General features: G+C 44.7%; 1 pseudogene; it reads left to right on the top strand.

The window, feature by feature from the left end:
• Window positions 1-9709: 9709 nt before the first annotated feature.
• Window positions 9710-11057, top strand: LOC147690043 (dnaJ homolog subfamily B member 6 pseudogene; annotated as a pseudogene).
• The last annotated feature ends 723 nt before the right edge of the window (window positions 11058-11780 follow it).

Here is an 11780-nt window from a genome sequence, read left to right as displayed (position 1 = left end):
TGCAGACCATCGAGTACCGAAAATGGCACCAAAACCTATACTCCCTGCCGAATCTGTCCACAGCCCCAGCTCCTCAGAGGACACGGCCGGTTTGTTCCAGATGACTCGACCATTGAAATCCGCCAGAAATGCCAACCAAATGCGCATGTCCTGGCGGACCTCGGCCGAGAGCCTTGTGCGATGATGGCCCTCCTTCAGTCCGACCATGGCTTGAGCGATCGAACGGGAAAAAGGGCGGGCCATTGGTATAACTCTTAGGGCAAAATTCAACTGCCCCACTAACTGCTGTAATTGATGCAGCTTAACCTTAGCTTCACTCATACACATTTGCAGGGATGCCCTGAACTTTAACACTTTATCACCTGGTAAACGGAAACAACCTTCTCCGGAGTCTAACTCGATCCCCAGAAACTCGAGGCAAGTCGAAGGACCCACCGTCTTACCTGGTGCCAATGGCACGCCAAACTGATTCATTAAAACACAAAATGCAGCCAAAGCTTGCCCACATTCCGGATCCCCGGCTGCCCCCAGGAACAAAAAATCATCGAGATAATGCATCACATGTTGAAAACCCGTCTTCTTAGTGAAGACCCATTGTAGGAAACTACTGAATTTCTCGAAATAGGCACAAGAAATAGAGCATCCCATCGGCATACACCTATCCATGTAATACTGACCCTGAAACATGAAACCCAGGAGACGCTGATCGTCTGGATGTACCGGGAGCAACCGGAACGCTGACTCGATATCAGATTTTGCCATCAGCGCACCGGGCCCCAGGCGATTCAAAATGGCCACGGCCTCATCGAAGGATGCGTACCGCACCGAACACATTTCCGGGTCTATCGCTTCGTTTACGGAAAGACCACGTGGGGCTGACAAATTATGTATCAGCCGAAACTCACCCGGGTCCTTCTTGGGGACCACTCCTAAAGGCGAACAAACAAAGTTAGCAACCGGGGGTACACTAAACGGACCGGCGACTCGACCTCGAGTAACCTCCTTCCGGATCTTTTCCTGTACCACGGTCGTATGCTGCAAGACCGATATCTGATTTTTGCATTTTTCCACACCCTGAAAGTCCCCCACTGGGATGCGGAAACCATATGAAAACCCGTTCCGCAACACCCCAGCGGAAGCACGATCCGGGTATTCATTGAGCCAGGGAATCATTGCCAAGGTATCAATCGGGGTAGGTAAAGGCGCCCCTCGGACTATGTTAGACCTGCTTGGCACCTCCTCTACCCCCGTTATCACCCGTTTTGGCTCTGCACGTGGACTCAGGATGGGATGATTGCCCACACCCACTACATTCGTGTCTAAATTTGCACGACCCCTGGGGCCTAGTACATTTACCCCTGTTAAAGTTCCAACAAACCCCCTTTTTACCTGCATTACCGGTAGGCCTCGAGTGATTGTCGGTACCCGTACCTGATCGAAAGGGCGTCCCCGCATACTGACGGGAGGATTCGCCCACGTTACTCCCTACTAATGGCACTTTCAACATACCAGTATCCTTCATTTTGGACCAGGACACAGAATCATAACAATCCCAAGTTAAGTTTTTATCATGTTCTTTTGCTTTTCTGAAAAGATTATCATAGCAAAACCAATGATTACCCTCGTGTGATACCGAGTACCCCATGATCCGTGACTGATAAATCGGCAATTCGGGTAGCAATTCGGGCCTCCGTTCTCCCAAGATCGATGTGAAAACCCCCCACGCCTTGCCCCAATTGCCAATGTTTTCATTTACCTTAAAGGCGGCCATCTTTGCGCGCCAAACACTCGGATGCATGAGGTCCTTCTGACTTTTAACATGCTCCATCTCATAATGATCAGTAAGCAACGAGAAGATGTTTACATATTCCCCTGCCCATATCTTTTCTTTAATAGCTAAAGGGACATGCTGACCCAACTTCTCCCTTCGAGAGGGTGCCGACTCTTCCCTCGCAATCGGCAATGGCCGCTTACCTGAACCGGACGCTGTCTCTGCGACTAAAACCGTCCCCTGTGGCTTCTCTACGGCCGCGGCCGGCGTGGATACCCTCGCTGCTTCTCGAGTTTCCCGCAGTTGCTTCATCAACACCTGCGCGTCGACAGCCGTGGCGCCCTCGCTACCTTTACCCAACCACGCTGCTAATTGTGCTGCCAGCTCGGGCGGCATATCTTCCCCGGACACGGGGGTGACCACAACGGGAATCGGATTCCCTTCCTCCGGCACGGGAGTGGGTGCTTCGAGCGGGACACTGGGACCCGGGATATCTCCCCCAGCTGCTCCCCTCCTGGGCCTCTTGCCTTTTCCTCCCGGGGCTGTTCCCTCCAAAGGACGTTTCGGGCCCCCTTCCTCATCTTTATCCATTCGCCTCTTTAGGTCGGTCACCTCTTTCATGAGAACACGCAGCATCTGGTCGGTAGTCATTCGCTTTCCCGCCTTCTTCGGCATTCTCCAGCAGAGTATCTAGAAAACAAACAAGAGGATTACAACGCTCAAAATTGGCTCTTCGTTCCGTCTCGAGCTCACGTGCAGCGAGGAGGTGCAGCGTCAGAGCACAGGAACAAGAGGATGCCTTCTGGTCTTCTTTCTCCTTTTATCCATCTTCAGGGCGGGCGTAAACCCGCCCCTGCCTGCCCCAAGGGCGTGGCCAGCCGCGTTAGTGTCTAGGCCAACCCACTCGAGGGCGGGAAAAGGCGCGCCCCGGCTACGCCGCTTCGGGCATACCAGCCGAGACTCGCCTCCCGCCCAAGATGGCTTCCCGGGGGGATCGTGGTACTCTGCCATACGTTCGGGGGGACCGATTGGTCGCCCCTTTCCATTCTGCCCTGCCCTATTTAGCCTGGTTGCTAAATCAGCCTCCAATACAAAAGGATTGTTGCTGATGGGACAAACAGTCATTAATCATAGAAATGTTTTCCGCAAACAAGTCAGAAAACATGTCTACCAAATGCTAGATGTGTTCAACAGAGAGTTCGTCACATTGAGCTGCTGAAAAGTCTTGAAAAATTTGAAACAACTCTCTGGCCAAGCTACCCGCACTCATATTTATTGGTATAAAAGTTGGATTCTGCAGAATTGGCCAATTTTTATATTCCCTGAAGACCTGTTTCCTTGCTGAAGAGTAGTTGTGACACCAAATCAACTCTAACTGTTTACAGTCTTACTTAGCCACTCTGAAGGATGGTGTATACCACGAGGGAGAAGGAGTAAGTATCTTACTATTAAAATTGGTATATGCTAAAACTGTATAAAGTGCTTTGTCTATCTACTTAGTATATCTTGCATATCTTAACGTTGTTGACTCTAGAGAACTAGTGGTTGGAGTCTCAAATTTTCGGCTAAGTCAGGAATGGAGAGTTTTTTCCATGGCCACATCTTTGGTAATTTAGAAAGCAGGCTCTTTTCATCTACTACTTTGGGGGTGGGCTTTGTAGTAAATGAAATGAAAGTGGTCCGACCATACCAGTAGGGCGCTCTCCATACCATAAAGTTTTGTTTTCCAAAGATCAGATGTAATTGGTGAGTTTTAATTTGAGCGGTCCCCTTAATTAGCATTACAAGAACATCAGCAGGCATTTTTCACTGGTATGTAATGGGGCATCATCCCAGATATTAATATTTTAAACTATTAAAAACTATAAAAAAAAATGCCATGTATTAGAGAAAGTGGAAGGCAAAAGACAAAAAAAGTCAATATAACCAACAGTGGAACCCAGCATATTTATCCACCTTGCAATACTGTGGTCTAAGAGGAAAAGAAGAAACCCAAAATCTCTGCAAAGCATCAAGTCAATAAAGGCAATGTCAATTTGTTAATCAGGAAGGAATCCATCCTGCCACCCCGATGGTTAAGACGAGGACGTTGCATGATCTTAAAGTCAGACGGACACATTGCTACTATGTTGGGGCTTCCTGAGTCCATAAGCCAGGTCTCACAGGATGTCCAGGGAGCAAAGGGCCTGAAGGTCATGAATTTCTGTTGAATTCCTGATGACAGACCACGCATTAATAAGGGCACACCGCAGGCCCCCCACCAACTGTCCTTCCAAGACACCCGTCTTAGACCTCCCTCCATGTCCAGCTGGCCCATCTACATCCTGCCTCTGGATCTGCATCATAGGAAAAGTGTGTTGTGTAATTCACTTTCCAGCATGCAACACACCTATGTCCTGCACAAGTAGCCACTCATTCTTTTCATTTGGCCTCAACATCCTGTCAGAATGTGTGTTGTGGGACATACCAACAAGGTTTTCAAAGGTTTCATACCCGGCCAAGAGCAATCTATAGTAAACTAAGTTTCACTAGAATACCTCACTTGAGAATAATGGTCTGAAGATGATAAAAAATGGTCAGCATGGCATGCGCTGTGCATGGTCTGCACATGCAGTGTATGGCTTACCTGATTGCGCCGTGCAACTGTGTTCTTTTTGTACATGGGAGTATCAAGCTCACGCCCAAATTTAACCCTCTATACTGAAGGAGAAATGGCGTTCGGCACAAGCCAATGTGTATAATGTATCTGTCTGACACTACCCCCACCACAATATCCCTCATCAGCTTACATTCATACCCCCAACCACATGCAGGTGATGCAAAGAAGAAGGGAATCAGCGAGTGACACAAAAATGCACGAATGGTTTAAACAGGATAAAATAGTAGCAACTATAACAACAAAACAATTTATATTATATATATTGTGAAACCAATATTCCAACTATTGATAGCGAAACGTTTTTAAAACATGGAAATAAGTTTTTCATAAAAATTTAATGACACTTTGGAACATACACCATATTATTTTCCTAAATTCATCAAATATATTTCTCCAGTGGTTGGATGGACCTTTCTTAGTTGACTTTGAAGTGCTGTAAGAGAGATTAGGCGAGATTGCATTAGAAACACATTTACAACTTGTGAAGCTAATGTGACTCCACAATAAGAATCAGGAATCAAAAAATATGATTAAATAGTTTTATTTTAGAATATCAATTCATCCAATATTTAAACAGAGTAAACATAAATTCACAAACAACAGCAATGTAGTTTGCAGGCTCAAATATCTCAATAAGTTGAGCTGTAATAATATGATGTACAGAATGGGAACAGCCACAACAAGAATAAGGCAAATTGTCGCAAATAGGTATACCATAAAGAAACTTCCCTTTTTTAATATAAACATAGGTTAGGAACAGGATTTGCTAATGGGAAGTACTATCAAGGGAACAGAGGAAGTTTCAGCATTAGATCGGCGTTCTGTGAAAGTTCAGGAAAATTATTAGAAGTGTTCAGCATAAAGTTTACACTCATAAAAAAGTTCAGCAGAGAGTTCTGTTCCTTCCCAAATTCAAGGGGACATCTGCCTAACTATGAAAACACCAATTAGATATAACAGTAGTTTCAAAAACATCCTTATCTCTCCTTACACTACCAGGAACCAACTGACTGTTGGCTGCTAGAGGCATCAGAACACTAACTCAAGTTCCCATCTCATTGAAACTGGGACTGCAGCACTCAAACCTAAGCTTTACACCATCCTGGGCCTCCATAGACCGTTATTTCAACAAGTTTGTTACCAGATTCCTCTTCATCAGTTGTCTAATACAAACAATAAGTCTTTCTCCAGCTAACCAGTAGCCTGATAATGCACCTGCTAAGTAAAGGTGAGTGCACGAACAAATTAAAGAAAGCATTTTCAGTTGAGACCTTATGTCAAGTTAAACTTTTTAGATCCAAAATGGAAGAGAATTACAATATGAAACGCACATAAAATAAAATCAATAATCAATGCTGATTGTGAATAGGCATAACATAGTTACAAATCCAAACCAAAGGGGATGATGGACGGAGTGTTGAACATTGCAAGCACTCACCCCCAGTCAACTGATCTGGGTTAATCCATCATCATTCTTTAGCTCAATCCGCCACCTCAGATCAGACATGGCCATATGCAAATCAGTCTGACCCTGTGCCTCATGTGAACAGTCCAGCTCGAACTGTCAAGCCGTCTTCCCTGGACCGGAAACAAGCATCCTGGGACCGGTTTCTGGCTAATTAGCCGTCATTAGCCAGGCTAGCTTGAATCCAGTGGCAAAGTGAACAAGGGACCCACGTCTGGGCATACCCTGCCAACTTAGGGCGGACAAAGCAAAACCAAAGGGGATGATGGACGGAGTGTTGAACATTGCAAGTACTCACCCCCAGTCAAATGATCTGGGTTTAATCCATCATCATTCTTTAGCTCACTCCACCACCCCAGTTCAGACATGGCCATATGCAAATCAGTCTGACCCTGTGCCTCATGGCAACATAGTTTCAACCACCAATTAATCAACTTAATACCCTCACATGTGTAACTTTAATGTGGCAATTAAATCACTCTAATAATTTGTTTAAATGAAACACGTGGTAATGAAGTTAACTCACACATTGAATATAAATTTCATGTATGAATGTGTACATAGATGCATATATATGAAGTAACAAGCATTTCTGATGCAATCGGTCTCGCCTTTGGATCTTGTAAGTGCATAACATCAGGGAGTAATCAGAAAGCCCAGACGGGAAAAAACAGTGTTAGTGAGTACATGGATCGAGACGACCACCCCAAACAATGCATACAGCTCTTCGACCCAGGGAGCTCCCCCTTTAAAGGCACTGCATTAAATCACTTTTAGCTGTTGGTAACACTTCTACTCCCACAGGACCTACTGCTCCTGTTCCGTTAACCCCACTGCAAGACCCACCCCATGCCTCACAACACAGGGATTTGATTAACCTAATCACTGGTTCACAAATCTGCAAATTCCTGTTTGCACTGCCATGTTGAAAGGCACTGAATTACTGAATAATAATAAACCAGGTCTATCTAGGTTATCTAGGTTAATCTGTTACACAAGGATAATCTTCGTCTCGCTGCTTTACTCTTCTTATTAAGCAAATACATTAAAACCCTTTAGAGAATGACCTAAAATATATGACTCATGTCACCAGGTGAAGATTGAACAGAAGATAGGAGGATCAGTTGTATACATGAAGTACACAAAGACCAGGCCATACGATAATAGTCTTGCACCAAGACTGGGAGACGGGGAGATACTGCCCCATATACAACTGTTTAAGTTCCACGCTATGCCATGAACATGCAGCTCAAAGTAAAGGCCAAGCCCCAGGCTCCCTTCCACCTGTTTACACCAGTCAATGCTTTAGGAGACCATGGTTAAGGGGAAGGGATGGCAGCGTGGCTGCTCCTTGACCAATGCGGAATGAACAGAAGTCATTAAATCAGCATCAGCAACACCTTGACCAGACTGGGCAGCGGGAGAATCCCTCAGCATTGACAGATTAGAAATAATGTGAAAAGTAAGAGCAAGCAGGGGCAGACGCACAGCCAGGCCAGGGACGGGTTTCACTCATGCTTTTGCAGTCAATGGGTTTGTTAAAAGGCAGTATTCAGCTTTTTGTCACTAGTCTTATCAATTCCAGGGGCATAATATAGGCCCATTCAGCTTATGGGACCTCCAGATCTCCAGGGGCCCACAATCACTTAACCCTTCGGTGTGTCGGACGGCCGGGAGCCGTCCGACGCAAAAAGTGCTCCACAATAAGTTTTGGGTCCCATCCTTGCCACAAGCACTTGGCCCACCCACATAAGTGAGGTACCATTTTTATCAGCAGATATTAGCGAATGCAGGGTGGGTAGAAGTTTTTAGAACCACGCAGCTTCCAGAACTTTCCATCACAGAAATATGAGGAAAATTTGTTTGTTTGCAAAGTTTGAGATATGAAAGAGATTCTGGGCAACAGAACCTGGTGGGAGCCACACAAGTCACCCCATCCTGGATTCCCCTGGGTGTCTAGTTTTCAAAATGTATAGGTTTGCTAGGTTTCCCTGGGTGCCACCAGAGCTAGGGTTCAAAGTCCACAGCTAGGCACTTTGCAGAAAAGAGTAATTTTTCACTGTAAAAATGTGGTGTGTCCATGTTGCATTTTGGCCCGTTTCCTGTCGCGGGCACTATGTCTAACTATATAAGTGAGGTACCATTTTTATCAGGAGACTTAGGGGAACACAGAATTGTAGAGCAATTCTTATTACCTATTGACCGTCTATGCATTTATGCCTTCCAAATGTAAGACAGTGTGTAAAAAAGCAGTCTCTTTGAAAATTTCCTATAATTCACATGCTAATAGAGGTAAAAAACAATTTTGAACATGAGCAAGGATCTACTGCTTCTAAACTCAATATTTCGTTCCCATTTCAGAAATACTTGGGAGTTCTTGATACCTGTTTTTCACTCTTTATACCTTACCAAATGAATTGCTATATACCCTGTACACAATGAAAAACCATTGGAAAACGCAGCTCAGTGTTTGGCTCTGGGTTCCTTGGATTCTTGGTGAACCTACTAGTCCTATATATTTCCACCTCACAGAAAGGTCCAGCGGATGTAACAGTATATTATTTTAGAAAATCTGTCATACTTAAAATAAGTTACAGGTGAAACCATTGGCACTGAAGGCTGTTTTTTTCCAAATATTTTCAATATTTCTTACTTTCAACTGTTAGTTTCTATAAACGAACCTAGAAGGATCTACAAAAATGACGACTTGCTGAATTCAAAATGCTGTCTACTTTTTAGAAATGTATAGCATTCTGGGATCCATTATTGCTTTCACACTCATTGGTACCACTAACTGGAAGAAGGATGAAAGCACAAAAAGTAACAGGCTATGTCCTGGTAAAATGCCAAAACTGTGTAGAAGCTTTTGGCTTTTTGACAAATGTCTGCCGGTCAGGTAGTATTGCTGGAGGGAACATGGCGGCAGGCTGACGCCCGTTGCGTGAGCTCCTGAGGATGCGGGAAGGAGAAATGGTATAGAGGTGCACTACGCGATGTGGAATTCGGCTGGAAGTCGACTGAAAAGTTGTAGGAGGAGAAGAAGAGCATACCTGGTTAAATTTTCTCTGCATTTGTGTATGTGGCAAAAACTAGACGGAAACGCAGCAGGAAAACCAGCATTCACCCTCGTCCATGGGAGTCAGCCTACTAGGCAGCGCGGAGGTCTGTGTTGGAGTATGGGGGAGAGCAGCAGTCCGCTGGAGGCAGATGCAAGCCTTCTCGCTGTGGTTCGAGTACCGGGTTAGCAGAGGCAGAGGCAGCACTAAGCAACCGTTGGGGGAGCCTGCAGGAGACAGTGTCTAGGTGGGGCATTTTGGAAAGCCTGAAAAGTCTGAAAAGGTTGAGCGAGGCCAGCCAACTCCACGGAAGTTTAATGTGAGGTACTGGGGGTGAGGGGCATAGTGTGGAGTGTGGGGGAAAGCTGTTTGTTGAAGGTGAGAGGTGCGATAGGCAGATGGCAGAGGCACCCCCGGCAGAGGAATTAACCTCAAAGGATAGTGGCGAGGTGATTACTGACATTGGTATACCGATGAGCAATTCCTCGCCTAGGGAGGAAGAGGGGGAGACCCACATAGATTCACGTAAAAAATAGAAGGTATTTCCGAAAGGAATAGCTCTAGAAAAGGAGGTGGAGCTGTTAGACGCTTAAGTAAGAAAGTGCCAAAGTCGCAAGGAGTTAAAGAAGCGCAGAGTAAAAATAGATACCTCTTACGCTCAGCTCCTGATTCTCCTGAGGGCAACGACCGGGAAGCGGAGTCGAGGGAGAGCAGGCGAGTAGCTTGCAGCGGACGAGGCAGCGGCGAGAAGACCCATCCCAGCTGAGGAGAGACCGCCGGGCACAGGACTCTGCTGCTGTTTGAACACAGATTCCACCATGGTTGAATATTATGACGATCTAGGAGTTAATAGACATTCATCACAAGAAGATCTTAAAAAGGCATATCGTAAGTTGGCGTTAAAGTGGCATCCTGATAAAAATCCTGACAACAAGGACGAAGCAGAACGGAAGTTTAAACAAGTGGCAGAAGCATATGAAGTTTTATCAGATGCCAAAAAACTTGATATTTATGATAAATATGGAAAAGAAAGTTTAAGCGGAGGAGGTGGTGGAAGTCATTATGACAGTCCATTTGAATTTGGATTCCAATTCCGTAATCCAGAGGATGTGTTTCGGTAATTCTTTGGAGGAAGAGATCAATTTTCTTTTGATTTCTTTGAGGACCCATTTGATGACATTTTTGGGAACCGAAGAGGTCTGAGAGGACATCGAAACCGAGCAGGGGGACAATTTGTTTCTGCCTTTGGTGGATTCCCTGCTTTTGGAACTGTGTTTTCCCCCTTTGACACAGGTTTCTCTTCTTCATTTGGTTCACTTGGCCATGGAGGCTTTACTTCATTCTCTTCATCTTTGTTTGGGGGCACAGGGATGGGCAACTTCAAATCAGTATCCACCTCTAGCAAAATAATCAATGGCAGAAAGATCACTACAAAGAGAATTATTGAGAATGGACAAGAAAGAGTGGAGGTCGAAGAAGATGGCCAATTAATGTCCTTAACAGTAAATGTTAAGGAGCAGCTGCTACGCTTGGATAACAAATAAATTCAACGCACGCATTTAACAGGAATGTTAACGTAAAACGAGCACCATTTGTGGATTAACAGGAACGTATTTTGAAGATGTCAAAGGAACTGTACTTTGAGCATTACTGTACCTATTCTACAAAGTATTTATAAAAAGCTCGATGGAGCTTATACTTGTCATAGACTTTCAGTTCTGCGTCGGAACCATGTTCATAATTATTGTTGTCTTAATATTGTTGTAAATTTTGTACGCGTTTAGTTTTTATTAAATTGTAGGTGAACCGTGGTTTTTCGTAAGGCTGGTACAAAATGTACTGTAACATTTGCATGAATCTTGCTTTACTGTTTTGTTTAAAATGTCACATAGCACAGTAGTACTAAATCTGATGTAAATTTAACATTTCCAGCAGTTTTACTTCTCACTTGTTATACATGTGGCAGTGAATGTTAATAATTAATCCATTCCAGAATATTTTCTAGTTGTGCATGAATGCTGGCAGATTGTTTTTACAATTGTTGACCTGTGTAATGTTACTAAGCATAAGCAAATACAAATGAAAGCAAACTGGATTGCAATCTTTTGCTTGACATTGGAAAGGAGGTGATCAAGGGGGGGCACTAAAAGTAGAAGCGAGGCTCAGCTCCAGGTCCCACTTTTAGTTTCTCTGAGGAAGAAAAGGGGGAAATCTGTGGGTAAGATAAGACGCTGTGGTCCCAAAGTGGTGTGTGTTTCAAATAAACTGCTCCTATCTTTAGTGTCTTACTTTAAAATCATGGAGAAGATTGCGATGCTGCATGGTGGGAGGAATAAGAATACTCCTCTCTCAGCTACAATAACCTTAGAAAACAAGTTCTCAATCTTAACTGAAGGAGACACTCTGGAACCCGCGTATGGAGCCAGTATTGGGCCCAATACTGGAGTTAGCACTGGAGTTAGTTTTGGTGGAGCAATGGAAGGACTAAGAGGGAATAAAGAGGCCAAAATAGAAGCAGAGATGGAGGTGGATGGTGGGTCAAACGTCGATTTATCCCCCTCCCTTCCCTCCCATCAAGCCTCCACCTTTAATTCTATTCTGCAAAGAGGTACTCAAGGAAGTGGAGGGGGGAACGAGAGCTCAAAGAACTCAGAGAATCCAGAGGGCCCAGTAAAGTCGGTGATTCATCATGTTTCGGGTTTGGATACTCTGCCAAGTACGACCACAAATAACCCATCGGGTGCTGGAGAGGCTAGTGGAGTCGCAGGAGGGGTTGAGAAACAGATATCAAATATGTTTCTGAGTTTAAGAAATGATATTTTGACTAAG

This window comes from Lissotriton vulgaris, chromosome 9 (genome assembly GCF_964263255.1).
Source record: "Lissotriton vulgaris chromosome 9, aLisVul1.2, whole genome shotgun sequence".
In the NCBI taxonomy this organism is placed as follows: Eukaryota; Metazoa; Chordata; class Amphibia; order Caudata; family Salamandridae; genus Lissotriton; species Lissotriton vulgaris.
Note: the sequence above shows the minus strand (reverse complement) of the source record. Positions and strands in the feature narration are given on the sequence as shown.